We start from the raw sequence: 24686 nt of genomic DNA on the forward strand, positions 1-24686 counted from the left end.
AAAAAAATGGATGACAGAATGTGGAAAGTGAAGGACTGTTTTATTTTAGTAAATGAGTTTTTAATTTAGAATTTTGATAAAAATAAAATCTACTGTTTGCTTTTGAGTAAGCTAATTTTCATTGTCCTTAGCAGGGACTTTGGTGAAGTATTGTTTGAAATTCAATGGATTCTGTTTTTCAATTTCTTTTAAGTAACTGAATTGACACTAAGTGTGTCTATGTGACTCTGTTGGGTAGAAGGTGACAGCAATGACTTCTCCAGCAGCGCTGGGAGTCTATGTCTATGTTTATTCCACTGGGTGTCAGCAGAGCACCACTCGCAATGTCTTGGCGACCATTTAGTCATTGCTTGTTTGTAGTAAACAGCTTTTACTTGTCTCCTGAATGATGATGTATAAAACTGAAACTCAAGCACAACATGGTATCCGTAATAGTGTCAAGGGTTTGGTGCCTGTGCATGGGATGATCCAAAGTTGGGCCGGCCACTGGATGGCCTTTTCTTCAGTCTGTGCTCCATTTTTGTCCCTGTATTTCTTTTAGATGGGAACAACTCTGGGTCAAAAATTTGAAGGTAGGTTAGTGACCCCATTCCTCCACTGGGGTCCCTGTCTATCTACTGGAGGTGGTTTCTTTAGGTTCCATCTCTCCACTGTTGGGCATTTCAACTAAGGTCATCTCCATTGAGTCCTGGGAGCCTCTTACTTCCAAGGTCTCTGGGACTTTCTAGAGGTCCCTCCTACCTCCCACAACCCTTAGCTGCATATTTCCATTCCTGACCCTCTGGGTTTCTCTTCTGTCTTCCCCCATACCTAATCTTACCCCCTCTACCCTCTCCCTCTCCTCTGTCATCCTGATCCCTCCCTCCCTTTGCCTCCCATGATTATAAGGAGGAACACAAACATTGAAACCATAGCTATTAGATTGCTTGCATTCTTTTTCTTTTGGACTACCTTCTGGAATCTATTAGGGTACATGCTCTTTAACTATAAAAGTGAATAAATGAAGAGAGAATCACAGCCACAATGAATCTTGTTAGAGATACAGATGATCAGGGTAATTTGTACACAGGTATCTAAGACTGAAGCAGTTCAGAAGTTTCCAGATTTGTTATTTTCAAGGAGAACGTATGTATTAGTAGAACAGAGGATGTGTGAAAAGTATTGAGTGAATTTTTTAAAAGATAGTTTCAGAGCTTGTTAAATCACTAATAGAGACAGAAATGTAAGAAACAAATCTCTCAAGAAGGTCTTGGATGCATCTATTTTGGTGATCGTTGGGTCGTAGTTCCAGCCCAGTAGCAGTGTGACTGACAAAGTTCACATGAGCCTTGTCAGGGCCTTATTTTATGTGTGGCCATGTGTCCCTTGTCTCCTGTTTGCCTCGCTGGGCTGTTAATGCAAGGCTGAGATACTGCTCATAGGACCATTCTAACTTCTTTGGAATGAAGTTAGTAGCAAGGAAGTAGAACTTTCAGTACTAATTTGGGGCATAAGGTTGGGGATTTTAATATCCCACTCCTGACTGTTCTGAAGATGGCCTTGCTGCATGGAGCACCAGCTCTGCTTGACGCCAAAAATAATATCCAATAAGTGTGCTCTCAATTTTTCCCGAGTTCCCTTCTTCTCCTCCGTCCTCTTTTCTCCAGAGACTTTTCATACACATACACCTCCCCCTAAAATATTGCCATTGCAGTTTATTCTAGATTCTTATCCAGAGAACTGGGCTTAGAGGGAAACAGACTATGTCAACAACAAAAATACATTAATTAGATAGAATGTTGTTGAGAGATACAAAATGGAATTACAGTTTACCACGCTACAGCAGTCTCTGAACACTATGGAGATGTTCAAGATGTGTTTATCAATGGTAACAGAAAGCATGATGCAGTCCTCTGATGAGAACGACAGGACTGAAAAGAAAAAGGTAAGTCCTCAACCCACTTGTGGGAAGCAAATAAAACAATTAAGTAGTTGCTGTAGGATATAGACATGAAAATAAAACACAGATAAATTAATTGACACGTACGTTTGAAGAATGAATGACAGACTTCCGGTATGATGGCGGCGCGGTGGAGCTTTAGGTAATTACGGAACTCTGAAGACTTGGGATAGACTAGGAGCCAGAGTGGGGGCGGCGGGTTGCTAGGTCGCGTGGAGAGGGCAGGGACTTGCGAGGGGCGCTTGCCCGGTGGGTCTTGCTTTTCTCACGTGGCTGCGCCGTCTCCACCGACGGCCTGCGAGGTGTGGTGTGAGCCGGCTGGGCCTAGCGCCAGCGGCGGGGCGTGCGTGTCTGGGCCTTGGTCTGGGTTGTCATGGGTGAACATCTCTCCTGGGAGCTCCCTGGGTCGCTTCCCCAGTCGGAATACTGGAATATTTGGAATGAACTACAATCCAGAATTGGAAGGCTCACCAGTGACCCTTATCTGGAGGCTTGGTGATAGAAGTTTCTGATCTGGATCTTGGTATGGAGATCTTGAGTCATAGTGGCTATGGATTCAGAAGATTAAATCTCCGAGTTTAAGGAACACACCTTTAATCTGGGCTACACCTTTCATCTGGGATTAAAGGTGTGGTGGAACACACCTTTAATCTGGGCTACACCTTCTGCTGGGGACAATATAAGGACATTGGAAGAAGGGAGTTGAGCTCAACTTGATCCTTCGCCTGCTTGCTGTGTGAGACTGAGTAACTGCTAGATCCTTGGACTTCCATTCACAGCTGCGACTGAACCATTGTTGGGAATTGGGCTGCCGACTGTGACGTGTAGAGACAGAAAAAACTGTCGAGGAACTCAGACCATTGAATGAACCTGAAGAATCTGGTTGGGGCAGCTGACAATAGAAAATGAAAAGTAGTGTGGCACACATGAAGCAGTCCTCTGGTCACAACAGAAGGGAGACCCACAGTTCATACTGCCGGAGCTCCTCCCCAGAAGACAGATACACAGAGCAAGAGCGGTTCCCCCGGGATAGAGATTACTCTGATTACAGCCGGTCAGACTATGAGCGATCTAGAAGAGGATACTCTTACGATGACAGCATGGAATCACGAAGTAGGGACCGAGAAAAACGCAGAGAAAGAGAGAGAGATGCAGATCATCGGAAACGGCCCTGGAAATCGCCATCCCCCGACAGGAGTCCAGCCCGAGGCATAAGGCAGAGTTCTCCTCAGGAAGAACCGACATGGAAGAAGAAGAAGGATGAGCTGGACCCGCTGCTCACCCGCACTGGGGGAGCGTATATCCCTCCTGCGAAGCTCAGGATGATGCAGGAGCAGATCACAGATAAAAGCAGCTTAGCATATCAGAGGATGAGCTGGGAGGCTCTGAAGAAATCCATTAATGGTCTCATCAACAAGGTCAACATCTCTAATATAAGCATTATTATCCAAGAGCTCCTTCAAGAGAACATTGTCAGAGGGAGAGGATTGCTGTCCAGATCTGTTCTGCAAGCCCAGAGTGCGTCTCCAATCTTCACTCACGTTTATGCAGCTTTGGTGGCAATAATCAACTCAAAATTCCCACAGATTGGAGAATTGATCCTCAAGAGACTAATTCTTAATTTTCGGAAAGGCTATCGAAGGAACGATAAGCAACTTTGCCTGACTGCTTCAAAATTTGTGGCACATCTTATTAACCAAAATGTGGCACATGAGGTTCTGTGCCTGGAGATGCTCACTTTGCTCCTGGAGAGACCAACAGATGACAGTGTTGAAGTAGCTATCGGCTTCCTCAAAGAGTGTGGTCTCAAATTAGCCCAGGTGTCACCAAGGGGAATTAATGCAATCTTTGAACGCCTTCGAAACATCCTACACGAGTCTGAGATCGACAAAAGAGTTCAGTACATGATTGAAGTGATGTTTGCTGTACGGAAGGATGGATTCAAGGACCACCCTGTTATTCTTGAAGGACTTGATTTAGTGGAAGAGGACGATCAGTTTACACATATGCTCCCCTTAGAGGATGACTACAATCCAGAAGATGTTCTTAATGTTTTCAAGATGGATCCTAATTTTATGGAGAATGAAGAGAAGTACAAGGCTATTAAAAAAGAAATCCTTGATGAAGGAGACAGTGATTCAAACACAGACCAAGGAGCTGGAAGTAGTGAAGATGAGGAGGAGGAAGAGGAGGAGGAGGAAGAAGAGGAGGAGGAAGGAGAAGACGAGGAAGGAGGGCAAAAAGTAACTATTCATGACAAAACAGAAATCAACCTCGTCTCATTTCGCCGTACAATCTATCTTGCCATTCAGTCAAGTTTAGATTTTGAAGAATGTGCACACAAGTTGCTGAAAATGGAGTTTGCAGAGAGCCAAACAAAAGAACTCTGCAACATGATACTTGATTGCTGTGCCCAACAAAGGACCTATGAAAATTTTTTTGGCTTGTTAGCTGGGCGGTTTTGTATGCTGGAAAAGGAATACATGGAATCATTTGAAAGTATATTCAAGGAACAGTACGACACCATCCATCGCTTAGAGACAAACAAATTGAGAAATGTTGCTAAGGTGTTTGCTCACCTTTTATACACAGATTCACTTCCATGGAGTGTTCTCGAATGTATAAAACTGAGTGAAGAGACCACGACATCGTCTAGTCGAATTTTTGTCAAGATCTTCTTCCAGGAACTGTGTGAATACATGGGTCTTCCTAAACTGAATGCGAGGTTAAAGGATGAAACTCTCCAGCCATTCTTTGAAGGTCTGTTACCCAGAGACAACCCACGCAATACTCGGTTTGCCATCAACTTCTTCACTTCCATAGGTCTCGGAGGATTGACGGATGAACTGCGAGAACATCTGAAAAATACGCCCAAGGTCATCGTAGCCCAGAAACCAGAAGCTGAACAAAAGAAAACAGCCCTGACATCTTCATCTTCAGAGTCTTCCTCGGCGTCTGATTCCTCTGACTCAGATTCTGACAGCAGCGAAAGCAGCTCAGAGTCCTCTAGTGAAGCGAGCGACTCCTCCTCCTCCTCCAGCACTCAGAGCTCTACCTCAGCTAAAGGTACAAGAAAGAAGAGACAAGGGAAGGCCAGAGGCGAAGAAGTTGATAAGTTAGCCAGGGGCCACCAGGCACTTGAGCGGAGGCAAGGAGGCAGGGAGGACCAAAGGCACCAGGAAGGGAGGACTGAGAGAGCAAGGTCTGAAAGACACAGAGCTCAGAACTCACGAGATGCAGACTGGAGAGATTCCCTAGCAAAGCACATAGATGACAGAAGCCATGAGAATAGTCACAGCAGAGTTGGCAATGGCCGAGAACAAGGCTCACACAGAGAGCCAGAAGACAGGCATGGCGAACCAAAGAAGAAGCAGAGAGAGAAGAGATTCTTTCTCTGAAAATGAGAAGCAAAGAAGCCGAAATCAGGACAGTGATAATGTTAGAAGAAAAGATCGTTCCAAGTCAAGGGAGAGGAGTAGAAGGCATTCTGGTCACAAGGGAGACGACGCCAGGTGTCAGAACGGTGCAGAGAGACGCTGGGAAAAGCCTAGCAGACGCCCTGAACAGTCTAGAGAGTCAAAGAGAAGTCAGGACCGGAGGAGAGAAAAGTCTCCAACAACACAGAAATAATCCTAATGACAACTGAACATGTCTTACACTTAATTTAGTTCAGTGTCTTTTTTACATTGATGAATTTTATAGAGAACTCTTGTATAAAGTACCTGTTTGTAAATTTTGAAGATGTTTTCTTTTTGACATGTTTTATAATTGATATATCTCAAGGTTCTTTGTGTAAAATCATAAAGAAAAGGGATTCAACAAAAGGGTAAGTCTTATGTTTTGTGAATAAAAGGAACAAATGTTCATTGAAAAAAAAATGGATGACAGAATGTGGAAAGTGAAGGACTGTTTTATTTTAGTAAATGAGTTTTTAATTTAGAATTTTGATAAAAATAAAATCTACTGTTTGCTTTTGAGTAAGCTAATTTTCATTGTCCTTAGCAGGGACTTTGGTGAAGTATTGTTTGAAATTCAATGGATTCTGTTTTTCAATTTCTTTTAAGTAACTGAATTGACACTAAGTGTGTCTATGTGACTCTGTTGGGTAGAAGGTGACAGCAATGACTTCTCCAGCAGCGCTGGGAGTCTATGTCTATGTTTATTCCACTGGGTGTCAGCAGAGCACCACTCGCAATGTCTTGGCGACCATTTAGTCATTGCTTGTTTGTAGTAAACAGCTTTTACTTGTCTCCTGAATGATGATGTATAAAACTGAAACTCAAGCACAACATGGTATCCGTAATAGTGTCAAGGGTTTGGTGCCTGTGCATGGGATGATCCAAAGTTGGGCCGGCCACTGGATGGCCTTTTCTTCAGTCTGTGCTCCATTTTTGTCCCTGTATTTCTTTTAGATGGGAACAACTCTGGGTCAAAAATTTGAAGGTAGGTTAGTGACCCCATTCCTCCACTGGGGTCCCTGTCTATCTACTGGAGGTGGTTTCTTTAGGTTCCATCTCTCCACTGTTGGGCATTTCAACTAAGGTCATCTCCATTGAGTCCTGGGAGCCTCTTACTTCCAAGGTCTCTGGGACTTTCTAGAGGTCCCTCCTACCTCCCACAACCCTTAGCTGCATATTTCCATTCCTGACCCTCTGGGTTTCTCTTCTGTCTTCCCCCATACCTAATCTTACCCCCTCTACCCTCTCCCTCTCCTCTGTCATCCTGATCCCTCCCTCCCTTTGCCTCCCATGATTATAAGGAGGAACACAAACATTGAAACCATAGCTATTAGATTGCTTGCATTCTTTTTCTTTTGGACTACCTTCTGGAATCTATTAGGGTACATGCTCTTTAACTATAAAAGTGAATAAATGAAGAGAGAATCACAGCCACAATGAATCTTGTTAGAGATACAGATGATCAGGGTAATTTGTACACAGGTATCTAAGACTGAAGCAGTTCAGAAGTTTCCAGATTTGTTATTTTCAAGGAGAACGTATGTATTAGTAGAACAGAGGATGTGTGAAAAGTATTGAGTGAATTTTTTAAAAGATAGTTTCAGAGCTTGTTAAATCACTAATAGAGACAGAAATGTAAGAAACAAATCTCTCAAGAAGGTCTTGGATGCATCTATTTTGGTGATCGTTGGGTCGTAGTTCCAGCCCAGTAGCAGTGTGACTGACAAAGTTCACATGAGCCTTGTCAGGGCCTTATTTTATGTGTGGCCATGTGTCCCTTGTCTCCTGTTTGCCTCGCTGGGCTGTTAATGCAAGGCTGAGATACTGCTCATAGGACCATTCTAACTTCTTTGGAATGAAGTTAGTAGCAAGGAAGTAGAACTTTCAGTACTAATTTGGGGCATAAGGTTGGGGATTTTAATATCCCACTCCTGACTGTTCTGAAGATGGCCTTGCTGCATGGAGCACCAGCTCTGCTTGACGCCAAAAATAATATCCAATAAGTGTGCTCTCAATTTTTCCCGAGTTCCCTTCTTCTCCTCCGTCCTCTTTTCTCCAGAGACTTTTCATACACATACACCTCCCCCTAAAATATTGCCATTGCAGTTTATTCTAGATTCTTATCCAGAGAACTGGGCTTAGAGGGAAACAGACTATGTCAACAACAAAAATACATTAATTAGATAGAATGTTGTTGAGAGATACAAAATGGAATTACAGTTTACCACGCTACAGCAGTCTCTGAACACTATGGAGATGTTCAAGATGTGTTTATCAATGGTAACAGAAAGCATGATGCAGTCCTCTGATGAGAACGACAGGACTGAAAAGAAAAAGGTAAGTCCTCAACCCACTTGTGGGAAGCAAATAAAACAATTAAGTAGTTGCTGTAGGATATAGACATGAAAATAAAACACAGATAAATTAATTGACACGTACGTTTGAAGAATGAATGACAGACTTCCGGTATGATGGCGGCGCGGTGGAGCTTTAGGTAATTACGGAACTCTGAAGACTTGGGATAGACTAGGAGCCAGAGTGGGGGCGGCGGGTTGCTAGGTCGCGTGGAGAGGGCAGGGACTTGCGAGGGGCGCTTGCCCGGTGGGTCTTGCTTTTCTCACGTGGCTGCGCCGTCTCCACCGACGGCCTGCGAGGTGTGGTGTGAGCCGGCTGGGCCTAGCGCCAGCGGCGGGGCGTGCGTGTCTGGGCCTTGGTCTGGGTTGTCATGGGTGAACATCTCTCCTGGGAGCTCCCTGGGTCGCTTCCCCAGTCGGAATACTGGAATATTTGGAATGAACTACAATCCAGAATTGGAAGGCTCACCAGTGACCCTTATCTGGAGGCTTGGTGATAGAAGTTTCTGATCTGGATCTTGGTATGGAGATCTTGAGTCATAGTGGCTATGGATTCAGAAGATTAAATCTCCGAGTTTAAGGAACACACCTTTAATCTGGGCTACACCTTTCATCTGGGATTAAAGGTGTGGTGGAACACACCTTTAATCTGGGCTACACCTTCTGCTGGGGACAATATAAGGACATTGGAAGAAGGGAGTTGAGCTCAACTTGATCCTTCGCCTGCTTGCTGTGTGAGACTGAGTAACTGCTAGATCCTTGGACTTCCATTCACAGCTGCGACTGAACCATTGTTGGGAATTGGGCTGCCGACTGTGACGTGTAGAGACAGAAAAAACTGTCGAGGAACTCAGACCATTGAATGAACCTGAAGAATCTGGTTGGGGCAGCTGACAATAGAAAATGAAAAGTAGTGTGGCACACATGAAGCAGTCCTCTGGTCACAACAGAAGGGAGACCCACAGTTCATACTGCCGGAGCTCCTCCCCAGAAGACAGATACACAGAGCAAGAGCGGTTCCCCCGGGATAGAGATTACTCTGATTACAGCCGGTCAGACTATGAGCGATCTAGAAGAGGATACTCTTACGATGACAGCATGGAATCACGAAGTAGGGACCGAGAAAAACGCAGAGAAAGAGAGAGAGATGCAGATCATCGGAAACGGCCCTGGAAATCGCCATCCCCCGACAGGAGTCCAGCCCGAGGCATAAGGCAGAGTTCTCCTCAGGAAGAACCGACATGGAAGAAGAAGAAGGATGAGCTGGACCCGCTGCTCACCCGCACTGGGGGAGCGTATATCCCTCCTGCGAAGCTCAGGATGATGCAGGAGCAGATCACAGATAAAAGCAGCTTAGCATATCAGAGGATGAGCTGGGAGGCTCTGAAGAAATCCATTAATGGTCTCATCAACAAGGTCAACATCTCTAATATAAGCATTATTATCCAAGAGCTCCTTCAAGAGAACATTGTCAGAGGGAGAGGATTGCTGTCCAGATCTGTTCTGCAAGCCCAGAGTGCGTCTCCAATCTTCACTCACGTTTATGCAGCTTTGGTGGCAATAATCAACTCAAAATTCCCACAGATTGGAGAATTGATCCTCAAGAGACTAATTCTTAATTTTCGGAAAGGCTATCGAAGGAACGATAAGCAACTTTGCCTGACTGCTTCAAAATTTGTGGCACATCTTATTAACCAAAATGTGGCACATGAGGTTCTGTGCCTGGAGATGCTCACTTTGCTCCTGGAGAGACCAACAGATGACAGTGTTGAAGTAGCTATCGGCTTCCTCAAAGAGTGTGGTCTCAAATTAGCCCAGGTGTCACCAAGGGGAATTAATGCAATCTTTGAACGCCTTCGAAACATCCTACACGAGTCTGAGATCGACAAAAGAGTTCAGTACATGATTGAAGTGATGTTTGCTGTACGGAAGGATGGATTCAAGGACCACCCTGTTATTCTTGAAGGACTTGATTTAGTGGAAGAGGACGATCAGTTTACACATATGCTCCCCTTAGAGGATGACTACAATCCAGAAGATGTTCTTAATGTTTTCAAGATGGATCCTAATTTTATGGAGAATGAAGAGAAGTACAAGGCTATTAAAAAAGAAATCCTTGATGAAGGAGACAGTGATTCAAACACAGACCAAGGAGCTGGAAGTAGTGAAGATGAGGAGGAGGTAGAGGAGGAGGAGGAAGAAGAGGAGGAGGAAGGAGAAGACGAGGAAGGAGGGCAAAAAGTAACTATTCATGACAAAACAGAAATCAACCTCGTCTCATTTCGCCGTACAATCTATCTTGCCATTCAGTCAAGTTTAGATTTTGAAGAATGTGCACACAAGTTGCTGAAAATGGAGTTTGCAGAGAGCCAAACAAAAGAACTCTGCAACATGATACTTGATTGCTGTGCCCAACAAAGGACCTATGAAAATTTTTTTGGCTTGTTAGCTGGGCGGTTTTGTATGCTGGAAAAGGAATACATGGAATCATTTGAAAGTATATTCAAGGAACAGTACGACACCATCCATCGCTTAGAGACAAACAAATTGAGAAATGTTGCTAAGGTGTTTGCTCACCTTTTATACACAGATTCACTTCCATGGAGTGTTCTCGAATGTATAAAACTGAGTGAAGAGACCACGACATCGTCTAGTCGAATTTTTGTCAAGATCTTCTTCCAGGAACTGTGTGAATACATGGGTCTTCCTAAACTGAATGCGAGGTTAAAGGATGAAACTCTCCAGCCATTCTTTGAAGGTCTGTTACCCAGAGACAACCCACGCAATACTCGGTTTGCCATCAACTTCTTCACTTCCATAGGTCTCGGAGGATTGACGGATGAACTGCGAGAACATCTGAAAAATACGCCCAAGGTCATCGTAGCCCAGAAACCAGAAGCTGAACAAAAGAAAACAGCCCTGACATCTTCATCTTCAGAGTCTTCCTCGGCGTCTGATTCCTCTGACTCAGATTCTGACAGCAGCGAAAGCAGCTCAGAGTCCTCTAGTGAAGCGAGCGACTCCTCCTCCTCCTCCAGCACTCAGAGCTCTACCTCAGCTAAAGGTACAAGAAAGAAGAGACAAGGGAAGGCCAGAGGCGAAGAAGTTGATAAGTTAGCCAGGGGCCACCAGGCACTTGAGCGGAGGCAAGGAGGCAGGGAGGACCAAAGGCACCAGGAAGGGAGGACTGAGAGAGCAAGGTCTGAAAGACACAGAGCTCAGAACTCACGAGATGCAGACTGGAGAGATTCCCTAGCAAAGCACATAGATGACAGAAGCCATGAGAATAGTCACAGCAGAGTTGGCAATGGCCGAGAACAAGGCTCACACAGAGAGCCAGAAGACAGGCATGGCGAACCAAAGAAGAAGCAGAGAGAGAAGAGATTCTTTCTCTGAAAATGAGAAGCAAAGAAGCCGAAATCAGGACAGTGATAATGTTAGAAGAAAAGATCGTTCCAAGTCAAGGGAGAGGAGTAGAAGGCATTCTGGTCACAAGGGAGACGACGCCAGGTGTCAGAACGGTGCAGAGAGACGCTGGGAAAAGCCTAGCAGACGCCCTGAACAGTCTAGAGAGTCAAAGAGAAGTCAGGACCGGAGGAGAGAAAAGTCTCCAACAACACAGAAATAATCCTAATGACAACTGAACATGTCTTACACTTAATTTAGTTCAGTGTCTTTTTTACATTGATGAATTTTATAGAGAACTCTTGTATAAAGTACCTGTTTGTAAATTTTGAAGATGTTTTCTTTTTGACATGTTTTATAATTGATATATCTCAAGGTTCTTTGTGTAAAATCATAAAGAAAAGGGATTCAACAAAAGGGTAAGTCTTATGTTTTGTGAATAAAAGGAACAAATGTTCATTGAAAAAAAAATGGATGACAGAATGTGGAAAGTGAAGGACTGTTTTATTTTAGTAAATGAGTTTTTAATTTAGAATTTTGATAAAAATAAAATCTACTGTTTGCTTTTGAGTAAGCTAATTTTCATTGTCCTTAGCAGGGACTTTGGTGAAGTATTGTTTGAAATTCAATGGATTCTGTTTTTCAATTTCTTTTAAGTAACTGAATTGACACTAAGTGTGTCTATGTGACTCTGTTGGGTAGAAGGTGACAGCAATGACTTCTCCAGCAGCGCTGGGAGTCTATGTCTATGTTTATTCCACTGGGTGTCAGCAGAGCACCACTCGCAATGTCTTGGCGACCATTTAGTCATTGCTTGTTTGTAGTAAACAGCTTTTACTTGTCTCCTGAATGATGATGTATAAAACTGAAACTCAAGCACAACATGGTATCCGTAATAGTGTCAAGGGTTTGGTGCCTGTGCATGGGATGATCCAAAGTTGGGCCGGCCACTGGATGGCCTTTTCTTCAGTCTGTGCTCCATTTTTGTCCCTGTATTTCTTTTAGATGGGAACAACTCTGGGTCAAAAATTTGAAGGTAGGTTAGTGACCCCATTCCTCCACTGGGGTCCCTGTCTATCTACTGGAGGTGGTTTCTTTAGGTTCCATCTCTCCACTGTTGGGCATTTCAACTAAGGTCATCTCCATTGAGTCCTGGGAGCCTCTTACTTCCAAGGTCTCTGGGACTTTCTAGAGGTCCCTCCTACCTCCCACAACCCTTAGCTGCATATTTCCATTCCTGACCCTCTGGGTTTCTCTTCTGTCTTCCCCCATACCTAATCTTACCCCCTCTACCCTCTCCCTCTCCTCTGTCATCCTGATCCCTCCCTCCCTTTGCCTCCCATGATTATAAGGAGGAACACAAACATTGAAACCATAGCTATTAGATTGCTTGCATTCTTTTTCTTTTGGACTACCTTCTGGAATCTATTAGGGTACATGCTCTTTAACTATAAAAGTGAATAAATGAAGAGAGAATCACAGCCACAATGAATCTTGTTAGAGATACAGATGATCAGGGTAATTTGTACACAGGTATCTAAGACTGAAGCAGTTCAGAAGTTTCCAGATTTGTTATTTTCAAGGAGAACGTATGTATTAGTAGAACAGAGGATGTGTGAAAAGTATTGAGTGAATTTTTTAAAAGATAGTTTCAGAGCTTGTTAAATCACTAATAGAGACAGAAATGTAAGAAACAAATCTCTCAAGAAGGTCTTGGATGCATCTATTTTGGTGATCGTTGGGTCGTAGTTCCAGCCCAGTAGCAGTGTGACTGACAAAGTTCACATGAGCCTTGTCAGGGCCTTATTTTATGTGTGGCCATGTGTCCCTTGTCTCCTGTTTGCCTCGCTGGGCTGTTAATGCAAGGCTGAGATACTGCTCATAGGACCATTCTAACTTCTTTGGAATGAAGTTAGTAGCAAGGAAGTAGAACTTTCAGTACTAATTTGGGGCATAAGGTTGGGGATTTTAATATCCCACTCCTGACTGTTCTGAAGATGGCCTTGCTGCATGGAGCACCAGCTCTGCTTGACGCCAAAAATAATATCCAATAAGTGTGCTCTCAATTTTTCCCGAGTTCCCTTCTTCTCCTCCGTCCTCTTTTCTCCAGAGACTTTTCATACACATACACCTCCCCCTAAAATATTGCCATTGCAGTTTATTCTAGATTCTTATCCAGAGAACTGGGCTTAGAGGGAAACAGACTATGTCAACAACAAAAATACATTAATTAGATAGAATGTTGTTGAGAGATACAAAATGGAATTACAGTTTACCACGCTACAGCAGTCTCTGAACACTATGGAGATGTTCAAGATGTGTTTATCAATGGTAACAGAAAGCATGATGCAGTCCTCTGATGAGAACGACAGGACTGAAAAGAAAAAGGTAAGTCCTCAACCCACTTGTGGGAAGCAAATAAAACAATTAAGTAGTTGCTGTAGGATATAGACATGAAAATAAAACACAGATAAATTAATTGACACGTACGTTTGAAGAATGAATGACAGACTTCCGGTATGATGGCGGCGCGGTGGAGCTTTAGGTAATTACGGAACTCTGAAGACTTGGGATAGACTAGGAGCCAGAGTGGGGGCGGCGGGTTGCTAGGTCGCGTGGAGAGGGCAGGGACTTGCGAGGGGCGCTTGCCCGGTGGGTCTTGCTTTTCTCACGTGGCTGCGCCGTCTCCACCGACGGCCTGCGAGGTGTGGTGTGAGCCGGCTGGGCCTAGCGCCAGCGGCGGGGCGTGCGTGTCTGGGCCTTGGTCTGGGTTGTCATGGGTGAACATCTCTCCTGGGAGCTCCCTGGGTCGCTTCCCCAGTCGGAATACTGGAATATTTGGAATGAACTACAATCCAGAATTGGAAGGCTCACCAGTGACCCTTATCTGGAGGCTTGGTGATAGAAGTTTCTGATCTGGATCTTGGTATGGAGATCTTGAGTCATAGTGGCTATGGATTCAGAAGATTAAATCTCCGAGTTTAAGGAACACACCTTTAATCTGGGCTACACCTTTCATCTGGGATTAAAGGTGTGGTGGAACACACCTTTAATCTGGGCTACACCTTCTGCTGGGGACAATATAAGGACATTGGAAGAAGGGAGTTGAGCTCAACTTGATCCTTCGCCTGCTTGCTGTGTGAGACTGAGTAACTGCTAGATCCTTGGACTTCCATTCACAGCTGCGACTGAACCATTGTTGGGAATTGGGCTGCCGACTGTGACGTGTAGAGACAGAAAAAACTGTCGAGGAACTCAGACCATTGAATGAACCTGAAGAATCTGGTTGGGGCAGCTGACAATAGAAAATGAAAAGTAGTGTGGCACACATGAAGCAGTCCTCTGGTCACAACAGAAGGGAGACCCACAGTTCATACTGCCGGAGCTCCTCCCCAGAAGACAGATACACAGAGCAAGAGCGGTTCCCCCGGGATAGAGATTACTCTGATTACAGCCGGTCAGACTATGAGCGATCTAGAAGAGGATACTCTTACGATGACAGCATGGAATCACGAAGTAGGGACCGAGAAAAACGCAGAGAAAGAGAGAGAGATGCAGATCATCGGAAACGGCCCTGGAAATCGCCATCCCCCGACAGGAGTCCAGCCCGAGGCATAAGGCAGAGTTCTCCTCAGGAAGAACCGACATGGAAGAAGAAGAAGGATGAGCTGGACCCGCTGCTCACCCGCACTGGGGGAGCGTATATCCCTCCTGCGAAGCTCAGGATGATGCAGGAGCAGATCACAGATAAAAGCAGCTTAGCATATCAGAGGATGAGCTGGGAGGCTCTGAAGAAATCCATTAATGGTCTCATCAACAAGGTCAACATCTCTAATATAAGCATTATTATCCAAGAGCTCCTTCAAGAGAACATTGTCAGAGGGAGAGGATTGCTGTCCAGATCTGTTCTGCAAGCCCAGAGTGCGTCTCCAATCTTCACTCACGTTTATGCAGCTTTGGTGGCAATAATCAACTCAAAATTCCCACAGATTGGAGAATTGATCCTCAAGAGACTAATTCTTAATTTTCGGAAAGGCTATCGAAGGAACGATAAGCAACTTTGCCTGACTGCTTCAAAATTTGTGGCACATCTTATTAACCAAAATGTGGCACATGAGGTTCTGTGCCTGGAGATGCTCACTTTGCTCCTGGAGAGACCAACAGATGACAGTGTTGAAGTAGCTATCGGCTTCCTCAAAGAGTGTGGTCTCAAATTAGCCCAGGTGTCACCAAGGGGAATTAATGCAATCTTTGAACGCCTTCGAAACATCCTACACGAGTCTGAGATCGACAAAAGAGTTCAGTACATGATTGAAGTGATGTTTGCTGTACGGAAGGATGGATTCAAGGACCACCCTGTTATTCTTGAAGGACTTGATTTAGTGGAAGAGGACGATCAGTTTACACATATGCTCCCCTTAGAGGATGACTACAATCCAGAAGATGTTCTTAATGTTTTCAAGATGGATCCTAATTTTATGGAGAATGAAGAGAAGTACAAGGCTATTAAAAAAGAAATCCTTGATGAAGGAGACAGTGATTCAAACACAGACCAAGGAGCTGGAAGTAGTGAAGATGAGGAGGAGGAAGAGGAGGAGGAGGAAGAAGAGGAGGAGGAAGGAGAAGACGAGGAAGGAGGGCAAAAAGTAACTATTCATGACAAAACAGAAATCAACCTCGTCTCATTTCGCCGTACAATCTATCTTGCCATTCAGTCAAGTTTAGATTTTGAAGAATGTGCACACAAGTTGCTGAAAATGGAGTTTGCAGAGAGCCAAACAAAAGAACTCTGCAACATGATACTTGATTGCTGTGCCCAACAAAGGACCTATGAAAATTTTTTTGGCTTGTTAGCTGGGCGGTTTTGTATGCTGGAAAAGGAATACATGGAATCATTTGAAAGTATATTCAAGGAACAGTACGACACCATCCATCGCTTAGAGACAAACAAATTGAGAAATGTTGCTAAGGTGTTTGCTCACCTTTTATACACAGATTCACTTCCATGGAGTGTTCTCGAATGTATAAAACTGAGTGAAGAGACCACGACATCGTCTAGTCGAATTTTTGTCAAGATCTTCTTCCAGGAACTGTGTGAATACATGGGTCTTCCTAAACTGAATGCGAGGTTAAAGGATGAAACTCTCCAGCCATTCTTTGAAGGTCTGTTACCCAGAGACAACCCACGCAATACTCGGTTTGCCATCAACTTCTTCACTTCCATAGGTCTCGGAGGATTGACGGATGAACTGCGAGAACATCTGAAAAATACGCCCAAGGTCATCGTAGCCCAGAAACCAGAAGCTGAACAAAAGAAAACAGCCCTGACATCTTCATCTTCAGAGTCTTCCTCGGCGTCTGATTCCTCTGACTCAGATTCTGACAGCAGCGAAAGCAGCTCAGAGTCCTCTAGTGAAGCGAGCGACTCCTCCTCCTCCTCCAGCACTCAGAGCTCTACCTCAGCTAAAGGTACAAGAAAGAAGAGACAAGGGAAGGCCAGAGGCGAAGAAGTTGATAAGTTAGCCAGGGGCCACCAGGCACTTGAGCGGAGGCAAGGAGGCAGGGAGGACCAAAGGCACCAGGAAGGGAGGACTGAGAGAGCAAGGTCTGAAAGACACAGAGCTCAGAACTCACGAGATGCAGACTGGAGAGATTCCCTAGCAAAGCACATAGATGACAGAAGCCATGAGAATAGTCACAGCAGAGTTGGCAATGGCCGAGAACAAGGCTCACACAGAGAGCCAGAAGACAGGCATGGCGAACCAAAGAAGAAGCAGAGAGAGAAGAGATTCTTTCTCTGAAAATGAGAAGCAAAGAAGCCGAAATCAGGACAGTGATAATGTTAGAAGAAAAGATCGTTCCAAGTCAAGGGAGAGGAGTAGAAGGCATTCTGGTCACAAGGGAGACGACGCCAGGTGTCAGAACGGTGCAGAGAGACGCTGGGAAAAGCCTAGCAGACGCCCTGAACAGTCTAGAGAGTCAAAGAGAAGTCAGGACCGGAGGAGAGAAAAGTCTCCAACAACACAGAAATAATCCTAATGACAACTGAACATGTCTTACACTTAATTTAGTTCAGTGTCTTTTTTACATTGATGAATTTTATAGAGAACTCTTGTATAAAGTACCTGTTTGTAAATTTTGAAGATGTTTTCTTTTTGACATGTTTTATAATTGATATATCTCAAGGTTCTTTGTGTAAAATCATAAAGAAAAGGGATTCAACAAAAGGGTAAGTCTTATGTTTTGTGAATAAAAGGAACAAATGTTCATTGAAAAAAAAATGGATGACAGAATGTGGAAAGTGAAGGACTGTTTTATTTTAGTAAATGAGTTTTTAATTTAGAATTTTGATAAAAATAAAATCTACTGTTTGCTTTTGAGTAAGCTAATTTTCATTGTCCTTAGCAGGGACTTTGGTGAAGTATTGTTTGAAATTCAATGGATTCTGTTTTTCAATTTCTTTTAAGTAACTGAATTGACACTAAGTGTGTCTATGTGACTCTGTTGGGTAGAAGGTGACAGCAATGACTTCTCCAGCAGCGCTGGGAGTCTATGTCTATGTTTATTCCACTGGGTGTCAGCAGAGCACCACTCGCAATGTCTTGGCGACCATTTAGTCATTGCTTGTTTGTAGTAAACAGCTTTTACTTGTCTCCTGAATGATGATGTATAAAACTGAAACTCAAGCACAACATGGTATCCGTAATAGTGTCAAGGGTTTGGTGCCTGTGCATGGGATGATCCAAAGTTGGGCCGGCCACTGGATGGCCTTTTCTTCAGTCTGTGCTCCATTTTTGTCCCTGTATTTCTTTTAGATGGGAACAACTCTGGGTCAAAAATTTGAAGGTAGGTTAGTGACCCCATTCCTCCACTGGGGTCCCTGTCTATCTACTGGAGGTGGTTTCTTTAGGTTCCATCTCTCCACTGTTGGGCATTTCAACTAAGGTCATCTCCATTGAGTCCTGGGAGCCTCTTACTTCCAAGGTCTCTGGGACTTTCTAGAGGTCCCTCCTACCTCCCACAACCCTTAGCTGCATATTTCCATTCCTGACCCTCTGGGTTTCTCTTCTGTCTTCCCCCATACCTAATCTTACCCCCTCTACCCTCTCCCTCTCCTCTGTCATCCTGATCCCTCCCTCCCTTTGCCTCCCATGATTATAAGGAGGAACACAAACATTGAAACCATAGCTATTAGATTGCTTGCATTCTTTTTCTTTTGGACTACCTTCTGGAATCTATTAGGGTACATGCTCTTTAACTATAAAAGTGAATAAATGAAGAGAGAATCACAGCCACAATGAATCTTGTTAGAGATACAGATGATCAGGGTAATTTGTACACAGGTATCTAAGACTGAAGCAGTTCAGAAGTTTCCAGATTTGTTATTTTCAAGGAGAACGTATGTATTAGTAGAACAGAGGATGTGTGAAAAGTATTGAGTGAATTTTTTAAAAGATAGTTTCAGAGCTTGTTAAATCACTAATAGAGACAGAAATGTAAGAAACAAATCTCTCAAGAAGGTCTTGGATGCATCTATTTTGGTGATCGTTGGGTCGTAGTTCCAGCCCAGTAGCAGTGTGACTGACAAAGTTCACATGAGCCTTGTCAGGGCCTTATTTTATGTGTGGCCATGTGTCCCTTGTCTCCTGTTTGCCTCGCTGGGCTGTTAATGCAAGGCTGAGATACTGCTCATAGGACCATTCTAACTTCTTTGGAATGAAGTTAGTAGCAAGGAAGTAGAACTTTCAGTACTAATTTGGGGCATAAGGTTGGGGATTTTAATATCCCACTCCTGACTGTTCTGAAGATGGCCTTGCTGCATGGAGCACCAGCTCTGCTTGACGCCAAAAATAATATCCAATAAGTGTGCTCTCAATTTTTCCCGAGTTCCCTTCTTCTCCTCCGTCCTCTTTTCTCCAGAGACTTTTCATACACATACACCTCCCCCTAAAATATTGCCATTGCAGTTTATTCTAGATTCTTATCCAGAGAACTGGGCTTAGAGGGAAACAGACTATGTCAACAACAAAAATACATTAATTAGATAGAATGTTGTTGAGAGATACAAAATGGAATTACAGTTTACCACGCTACAGCAGTCTCTGAACACTATGGAGATGTTCAAGATGTGTTTATCAATGGTAACAGAAAGCATGATGCAGTCCTCTGATGAGAACGACAGGACTGAAAAGAAAAAGGTAAGTCCTCAACCCACTTGTGGGAAGCAAATAAAACAATTAAGTAGTTGCTGTAGGATATAGACATGAAAATAAAACACAGATAAATTAATTGACACGTACGTTTGAAGAATGAATGACAGACTTCCGGTATGATGGCGGCGCGGTGGAGCTTTAGGTAATTACGGAACTCTGAAGACTTGGGATAGACTAGGAGCCAGAGTGGGGGCGGCGGGTTGCTAGGTCGCGTGGAGAGGGCAGGGACTTGCGAGGGGCGCTTGCCCGGTGGGTCTTGCTTTTCTCACGTGGCTGCGCCGTCTCCACCGACGGCCTGCGAGGTGTGGTGTGAGCCGGCTGGGCCTAGCGCCAGCGGCGGGGCGTGCGTGTCTGGGCCTTGGTCTGGGTTGTCATGGGTGAACATCTCTCCTGGGAGCTCCCTGGGTCGCTTCCCCAGTCGGAATACTGGAATATTTGGAATGAACTACAATCCAGAATTGGAAGGCTCACCAGTGACCCTTATCTGGAGGCTTGGTGATAGAAGTTTCTGATCTGGATCTTGGTATGGAGATCTTGAGTCATAGTGGCTATGGATTCAGAAGATTAAATCTCCGAGTTTAAGGAACACACCTTTAATCTGGGCTACACCTTTCATCTGGGATTAAAGGTGTGGTGGAACACACCTTTAATCTGGGCTACACCTTCTGCTGGGGACAATATAAGGACATTGGAAGAAGGGAGTTGAGCTCAACTTGATCCTTCGCCTGCTTGCTGTGTGAGACTGAGTAACTGCTAGATCCTTGGACTTCCATTCACAGCTGCGACTGAACCATTGTTGGGAATTGGGCTGCCGACTGTGACGTGTAGAGACAGAAAAAACTGTCGAGGAACTCAGACCATTGAATGAACCTGAAGAATCTGGTTGGGGCAGCTGACAATAGAAAATGAAAAGTAGTGTGGCACACATGAAGCAGTCCTCTGGTCACAACAGAAGGGAGACCCACAGTTCATACTGCCGGAGCTCCTCCCCAGAAGACAGATACACAGAGCAAGAGCGGTTCCCCCGGGATAGAGATTACTCTGATTACAGCCGGTCAGACTATGAGCGATCTAGAAGAGGATACTCTTACGATGACAGCATGGAATCACGAAGTAGGGACCGAGAAAAACGCAGAGAAAGAGAGAGAGATGCAGATCATCGGAAACGGCCCTGGAAATCGCCATCCCCCGACAGGAGTCCAGCCCGAGGCATAAGGCAGAGTTCTCCTCAGGAAGAACCGACATGGAAGAAGAAGAAGGATGAGCTGGACCCGCTGCTCACCCGCACTGGGGGAGCGTATATCCCTCCTGCGAAGCTCAGGATGATGCAGGAGCAGATCACAGATAAAAGCAGCTTAGCATATCAGAGGATGAGCTGGGAGGCTCTGAAGAAATCCATTAATGGTCTCATCAACAAGGTCAACATCTCTAATATAAGCATTATTATCCAAGAGCTCCTTCAAGAGAACATTGTCAGAGGGAGAGGATTGCTGTCCAGATCTGTTCTGCAAGCCCAGAGTGCGTCTCCAATCTTCACTCACGTTTATGCAGCTTTGGTGGCAATAATCAACTCAAAATTCCCACAGATTGGAGAATTGATCCTCAAGAGACTAATTCTTAATTTTCGGAAAGGCTATCGAAGGAACGATAAGCAACTTTGCCTGACTGCTTCAAAATTTGTGGCACATCTTATTAACCAAAATGTGGCACATGAGGTTCTGTGCCTGGAGATGCTCACTTTGCTCCTGGAGAGACCAACAGATGACAGTGTTGAAGTAGCTATCGGCTTCCTCAAAGAGTGTGGTCTCAAATTAGCCCAGGTGTCACCAAGGGGAATTAATGCAATCTTTGAACGCCTTCGAAACATCCTACACGAGTCTGAGATCGACAAAAGAGTTCAGTACATGATTGAAGTGATGTTTGCTGTACGGAAGGATGGATTCAAGGACCACCCTGTTATTCTTGAAGGACTTGATTTAGTGGAAGAGGACGATCAGTTTACACATATGCTCCCCTTAGAGGATGACTACAATCCAGAAGATGTTCTTAATGTTTTCAAGATGGATCCTAATTTTATGGAGAATGAAGAGAAGTACAAGGCTATTAAAAAAGAAATCCTTGATGAAGGAGACAGTGATTCAAACACAGACCAAGGAGCTGGAAGTAGTGAAGATGAGGAGGAGGAAGAGGAGGAGGAGGAAGAAGAGGAGGAGGAAGGAGAAGACGAGGAAGGAGGGCAAAAAGTAACTATTCATGACAAAACAGAAATCAACCTCGTCTCATTTCGCCGTACAATCTATCTTGCCATTCAGTCAAGTTTAGATTTTGAAGAATGTGCACACAAGTTGCTGAAAATGGAGTTTGCAGAGAGCCAAACAAAAGAACTCTGCAACATGATACTTGATTGCTGTGCCCAACAAAGGACCTATGAAAATTTTTTTGGCTTGTTAGCTGGGCGGTTTTGTATGCTGGAAAAGGAATACATGGAATCATTTGAAAGTATATTCAAGGAACAGTACGACACCATCCATCGCTTAGAGACAAACAAATTGAGAAATGTTGCTAAGGTGTTTGCTCACCTTTTATACACAGATTCACTTCCATGGAGTGTTCTCGAATGTATAAAACTGAGTGAAGAGACCACGACATCGTCTAGTCGAATTTTTGTCAAGATCTTCTTCCAGGAACTGTGTGAATACATGGGTCTTCCTAAACTGAATGCGAGGTTAAAGGATGAAACTCTCCAGCCATTCTTTGAAGGTCTGTTACCCAGAGACAACCCACGCAATACTCGGTTTGCCATCAACTTCTTCACTTCCATAGGTCTCGGAGGATTGACGGATGAACTGCGAGAACATCTGAAAAATACGCCCAAGGTCATCGTAGCCCAGAAACCAGAAGCTGAACAAAAGAAAACAGCCCTGACATCTTCATCTTCAGAGTCTTCCTCGGCGTCTGATTCCTCTGACTCAGATTCTGACAGCAGCGAAAGCAGCTCAGAGTCCTCTAGTGAAGCGAGCGACTCCTCCTCCTCCTCCAGCACTCAGAGCTCTACCTCAGCTAAAGGTACAAGAAAGAAGAGACAAGGGAAGGCCAGAGGCGAAGAAGTTGATAAGTTAGCCAGGGGCCACCAGGCACTTGAGCGGAGGCAAGGAGGCAGGGAGGACCAAAGGCACCAGGAAGGGAGGACTGAGAGAGCAAGGTCTGAAAGACACAGAGCTCAGAACTCACGAGATGCAGACTGGAGAGATTCCCTAGCAAAGCACATAGATGACAGAAGCCATGAGAATAGTCACAGCAGAGTTGGCAATGGCCGAGAACAAGGCTCACACAGAGAGCCAGAAGACAGGCATGGCGAACCAAAGAAGAAGCAGAGAGAGAAGAGATTCTTTCTCTGAAAATGAGAAGCAAAGAAGCCGAAATCAGGACAGTGATAATGTTAGAAGAAAAGATCGTTCCAAGTCAAGGGAGAGGAGTAGAAGGCATTCTGGTCACAAGGGAGACGACGCCAGGTGTCAGAACGGTGCAGAGAGACGCTGGGAAAAGCCTAGCAGACGCCCTGAACAGTCTAGAGAGTCAAAGAGAAGTCAGGACCGGAGGAGAGAAAAGTCTCCAACAACACAGAAATAATCCTAATGACAACTGAACATGTCTTACACTTAATTTAGTTCAGTGTCTTTTTTACATTGATGAATTTTATAGAGAACTCTTGTATAAAGTACCTGTTTGTAAATTTTGAAGATGTTTCCTTTTTGACATGTTTTATAATTGATATATCTCAAGGTTCTTTGTGTAAAATCATAAAGAAAAGGGATTCAACAAAAGGGTAAGTCTTATGTTTTGTGAATAAAAGGAACAAATGTTCATTGAAAAAAAAATGGATGACAGAATGTGGAAAGTGAAGGACTGTTTTATTTTAGTAAATGAGTTTTTAATTTAGAATTTTGATAAAAATAAAATCTACTGTTTGCTTTTGAGTAAGCTAATTTTCATTGTCCTTAGCAGGGACTTTGGTGAAGTATTGTTTGAAATTCAATGGATTCTGTTTTTCAATTTCTTTTAAGTAACTGAATTGACACTAAGTGTGTCTATGTGACTCTGTTGGGTAGAAGGTGACAGCAATGACTTCTCCAGCAGCGCTGGGAGTCTATGTCTATGTTTATTCCACTGGGTGTCAGCAGAGCACCACTCGCAATGTCTTGGCGACCATTTAGTCATTGCTTGTTTGTAGTAAACAGCTTTTACTTGTCTCCTGAATGATGATGTATAAAACTGAAACTCAAGCACAACATGGTATCCGTAATAGTGTCAAGGGTTTGGTGCCTGTGCATGGGATGATCCAAAGTTGGGCCGGCCACTGGATGGCCTTTTCTTCAGTCTGTGCTCCATTTTTGTCCCTGTATTTCTTTTAGATGGGAACAACTCTGGGTCAAAAATTTGAAGGTAGGTTAGTGACCCCATTCCTCCACTGGGGTCCCTGTCTATCTACTGGAGGTGGTTTCTTTAGGTTCCATCTCTCCACTGTTGGGCATTTCAACTAAGGTCATCTCCATTGAGTCCTGGGAGCCTCTTACTTCCAAGGTCTCTGGGACTTTCTAGAGGTCCCTCCTACCTCCCACAACCCTTAGCTGCATATTTCCATTCCTGACCCTCTGGGTTTCTCTTCTGTCTTCCCCCATACCTAATCTTACCCCCTCTACCCTCTCCCTCTCCTCTGTCATCCTGATCCCTCCCTCCCTTTGCCTCCCATGATTATAAGGAGGAACACAAACATTGAAACCATAGCTATTAGATTGCTTGCATTCTTTTTCTTTTGGACTACCTTCTGGAATCTATTAGGGTACATGCTCTTTAACTATAAAAGTGAATAAATGAAGAGAGAATCACAGCCACAATGAATCTTGTTAGAGATACAGATGATCAGGGTAATTTGTACACAGGTATCTAAGACTGAAGCAGTTCAGAAGTTTCCAGATTTGTTATTTTCAAGGAGAACGTATGTATTAGTAGAACAGAGGATGTGTGAAAAGTATTGAGTGAATTTTTTAAAAGATAGTTTCAGAGCTTGTTAAATCACTAATAGAGACAGAAATGTAAGAAACAAATCTCTCAAGAAGGTCTTGGATGCATCTATTTTGGTGATCGTTGGGTCGTAGTTCCAGCCCAGTAGCAGTGTGACTGACAAAGTTCACATGAGCCTTGTCAGGGCCTTATTTTATGTGTGGCCATGTGTCCCTTGTCTCCTGTTTGCCTCGCTGGGCTGTTAATGCAAGGCTGAGATACTGCTCATAGGACCATTCTAACTTCTTTGGAATGA

At 44.1% G+C, this 24686-nt stretch overlaps 4 pseudogenes; all 4 read left to right on the forward strand.

The window, feature by feature from the left end:
* Positions 2757–5810, forward strand: Gm13693 (predicted gene 13693; annotated as a pseudogene).
* Gm13695 (predicted gene 13695) lies at positions 8567–11620 on the forward strand (annotated as a pseudogene).
* On the forward strand, positions 14377–17430 carry Gm13696 (predicted gene 13696; annotated as a pseudogene).
* On the forward strand, positions 20187–23240 carry Gm13694 (predicted gene 13694; annotated as a pseudogene).

Source organism: Mus musculus, chromosome 2 (assembly GCF_000001635.26).
Source record: "Mus musculus strain C57BL/6J chromosome 2, GRCm38.p6 C57BL/6J".
Classification (NCBI taxonomy): Eukaryota; Metazoa; Chordata; class Mammalia; order Rodentia; family Muridae; genus Mus; species Mus musculus.